A 3,984-nucleotide genomic window follows, 5' to 3' on the forward strand; every position below is an offset into this window, starting at 1 on the left:
TGGCTGCCTGGATTACAGTCCTTCACTGCTCTGTCGCTTTTGGGGTCAGATCTTAAAGAGCTTGTCCCCCGGAGAGGTGGCCGCACAGATCAGCGGAGAAAGGACGCCCTCTGTAAACAGGGTCTGCAGAAAGGGGTCGGTGACTGTAGTCTTTATATCACGGTTACATTTCGGAGAGAACGAAATCGCTAAGTGTAAACATCAACACTTCTGCAACCTTTGAAAGAAAGCCCAGCCCATGGGGATCCCTGGGTGGCTCGGGGCTTTGGCGCCTGCCTTGGGCCCAGGGCGTGACCCCGGGGTCCTGGGATCGAGTCCCACATCGGGCTCCCCGCATGGAGCCTGCTTCTCCCTCTGCCTCTCTCTCTGTCTCTCATGAATAAATACAATTAAAAAAAAAAAAAAGAAAGAAAGCCCAGCCGTGTGGGCCCCCGCGAGGAGGAGTGTCCTTGCCCTGGGGTGAGGATGGCCACCTGCTGCCCCCGCGCCAAAGGTGCCCGCACCCTCCCGCCGGGCTCCACACCGCGCCTGGAGGGCGCACCTCCCCAGCCGTGCAGCCTGTTATCTGCAGCACCACACCGGAGAGGGAGAAGATGTTTTCCAGATGTTCGGGAGCCGCTTCCAGTCCTGGGCCTGCCCAGCAGAGCTGGGGCTGAATGCTTTGTGTGCCCGGAATGGCAATGCTTGGGCCCCGAGGCCTGGGTGGGGTGGCCGGCCCCGGGGGACCTGGGGGCTGGCCCAGGGCCAGGTGGGCCGGGCAGGGAGGCAGCCTGTGAGCCCAGGGCCTGGCTCAGCCCCTCCCCACGTGCGGGGATGAACCAGACCCGCCCCGGCCTCACTGGCTGCTCTCCAGGGACCCGCCTGGCCGCCGCGCAGCCGGCCGCTGTGATGACGATGTTTGCAGAGGTGACGCAGACTTCCACGGGACGCCGTGCCTGGAGCCTCTGTCTCCTCACTTGAGAGAGGGAAAGAGAATCAGGCCCTGCCTCAGGGCAGCCGTAGGGACGAGACACACCACCTGGGCGTGCTGGACGTAGCCGGAGCTCAGGAGGATGCTGGGTGTGTGCCCAGGTGGAGCGCGCAGGGTGCCTGGGAACTTCGAGGCCCCAGAAAAGCCGCCTGCGTCCAGGCTGGTGTGTGAGGTCAAAGGCAGAGGGCTGGCGAAGGGCTGGTCCCACGGGGGTCCTGGGAGGGGGCGAGAGGCGTGACCCTGTCCTCTGCTCCTGCCGGGCCTCCTCAGGACGCACAGGCCTGCTGGCTCCGGGCTCCGATCACCTTTCCGTTCAAGACTCCCAAGCTCCCCGGAAGAACTCGCCAGATGTCCGACAGCGCGGTTCGAAAGTGTCCGTCCGGGATCCGTCCCTGTCTCTTGAGATTCTCCTGATCCTTCTGCGTCTCTGCTCCCCCAGCAATGCGTGAGGCTGCTCCCCTGCAGCCGAGATTCTTTACAGGAGGGGCAAACAAGGCCCAGAGAGAACTCTCTCGGAGTTCCACAGTTGGCTCAAGGCTTTATTTTGTTTAAGATTTTAACTTGTTATTCATGAGACACACACACAGAGGCAGAGACACAGGCGAGGGGGAAGCAGGCTCCCTGCAGGGAGCCCGATATGGGACTCGATCCTGGGACACCGAGGTCACTCCCTGGGCTGAAGGCAGACGCTCAATCACTGGGTTGCCCAGGTGCCCCTGGTTCAAGGCTTTAAATCCAAGGCTGATCCTGAGTCAGTTTTATCACCAGGACCTGGTGGGAACCTGAGAAGACCGTGCATGGCCAGCAGACCCAAAGCTGGGGGGTGAGGGCTCGAGCCCCGCCTCTGGCCCCCCGGAGGCCCCTGTCAGCACCTACCTGTGGTGTCCATCTCTGCTGGTGCAGAGGGCCCAGGCCTGGCACAGGAGAGGCCAGCACAGCCCCTACTGGGGACCGGACCCTCAGGACAGGCCCCTACCTTGGGGGTTCCCAGCCTCTCCTCACTCTCCCTGGACATGGGGATCTAGTGGCCAACCCTGGCCTGGTCGCCCTGCCCGCTGGTCTCAGCTCTTGGCCCCAGGGTGGGCCCCCGACACAGGCTGACCAGTCAGAATTTCCCTCCTGGAAATCTGACTCTGAATTGGCTACACTCAGAGGCAGGGCGCTTTCCTCCTCCATGCAAAATATTAAAAATTACATCGTATGCCTGCGTTGGCATAAAGATGAATAGATTCATATTCTACATCGAGACATTTTCTTCAACCTAAAAGTTTATTTTTCTCCTTCTGATCGTAGAAGAAATAAGGACACTTCTGGGGGCCCTGAGAGGACCGCGAGCCCTGGCTGGGAGCCTGTTGTGTCTTGTGGAGACGGTGCCTTCGGGAGGAGGCGCCCATGTCAACGCTGCTGCCAGCTGGCCTGGGAGACCCCGGCCTCCCTCCAGCCGGCCTCCTTCATCAGGTGCCCAGAACTGTTTCTTCGTGCTGGTGGCAGAAAGGACTGACGATGGCCTCAGCAAGGCTGTGGCTCCGAGTGAGACTGTCATGTCGCTGCTGCAGCCTCGGAAACCCCATCTCACAGGTGAGGACATTGAGGCCCAGGGAGTGAGCAGCCTTGCCCAGGCCCTGCTGGGCATCCAGAGCTAGGCTCTGAGGATCCATGTGCAGATGGTTTTTTTTTTTTTTTTTTTAGGACTTTATATATTTACTTGAGAGAGAGAGAGAGAGAGAGGGAGAAAACGAGCAGAGGGAGCGGCAGAGGCAGAGGCAGAGGGAGAAGCAGGCTCCCCCTGAGCAGGGAGCCCGACTTGGGACTTGATCCCAGGATCCCAGGATTGCCACCTGAGCCAAAGGCTGACGCTTCGCTGACTGAGCCCCAGGAACTCCCAGGTCGTCGTCGTTGTTGTTTTAAAGATTTTATTTATTTATTCATGAGAGACAGACAGAGAGAGAGAGAGAGAGAGAGAGAGGCAGAGACACTGGCAGAGGGAGAAGCAGACTCCACGCAGGGAGCCCGATGCAGGACTCGATCCCGGGACCCCAGGATCACGCCCTGGGCTGAAGGCGGCGCTGAACCACTGAGCCACCCAGACTGCCGTAGGTTGTTATTTTTAAAGAATAGAAAGATGCTCCTTCCTCAGTTTCCCCTGCCTACTGCTTCCTTCCTCTCTATGCTTCTTAGGTTTGCTTCTAAACCGCAGTTCTCGGCACAACAGGGTGGGAGGACGAGTCTGCGGGTGAGAAGGGACAGGCGGGCAGTGGCTATTCAAGTCTCCTCAGGTGCCACCGCCTCCAGGCACAAGGCCAGCTCCTCATCCCTGCGCCCCTCGGCTCCCTGCGTGTTCCTGGCAAGCAGTGGCATCCCGAGGCTGCGCTATAAGAGGATGATCCCTTTGAGGACGTGTGTGAAGTCAAAAACCCCCCACCTCTGCCCAGAGAGCAGTGTCAGGCCCTCGCTCACCTTGGCCAGGCCTTCTGGCTTCCTGCCCCCCCAGGCCCTGGGGCTCCACCAGCCTCCCCCCAGGACAGGGAAAGAAGCGGGAAGCCAGAAGGCCTGGCCAAGGCCAAGTCCGGGCAGGCCTGGAGCCGGCGGCCCTCACGTCTGCAGCCTTCTGGAGGCTGGGCCTGGGCACCCGCTAGGCCTCCCTCCCCTCACGCTTCCTGGGTACCTCCTGGGCCCCCAACACCCGCAGGGACACAGACTGAGCCATGGAAGCCGTGTGGGCTGCCGCTGTGGTGGGGGCGCTGCGATTCCCGGGGTGGGGGCTGGCCGGGGCCTGCAGGCTGGAGCGGGGCTGTCCAGTCCCTCCGCTGGCTGGCCCTGCAGAAGCACGGGGGGCTGGCCTTGGAACCCAGGGAAGAAGCCAGGCCCCCTGCAGCCCTCCCAGCCGGGAGACCCTGAGCATGTTGCCGTGCACCTGAGTCCCTACCCGAGGCGACAGCTTCCCTCCAGGGCTGTCGTGTCGTGGGGCTGGAGTCCCGCTCACAGGACCCAGTGGGCCTGTGAGTCTCCCGGCG

The 3,984-nt window shown here is 61.5% G+C and overlaps 1 long non-coding RNA gene across 1 annotated transcript; it reads left to right on the forward strand.

Moving 5' to 3' along the window:
• The first annotated feature begins 863 nt into the window (after positions 1-863).
• Positions 864-3,101, forward strand: LOC140640543 (uncharacterized). Its single transcript, XR_012037302.1, has 3 exons — positions 864-1,415; positions 2,264-2,548; positions 2,660-3,101. It is a non-coding gene; the product is annotated as an uncharacterized lncRNA (long non-coding RNA).
• Positions 3,102-3,984: the final 883 nt, after the last annotated feature.

The sequence above is a fragment of the Canis lupus genome, chromosome 9 (assembly GCF_048164855.1).
Source record: "Canis lupus baileyi chromosome 9, mCanLup2.hap1, whole genome shotgun sequence".
NCBI lineage: Eukaryota > Metazoa > Chordata > Mammalia > Carnivora > Canidae > Canis > Canis lupus.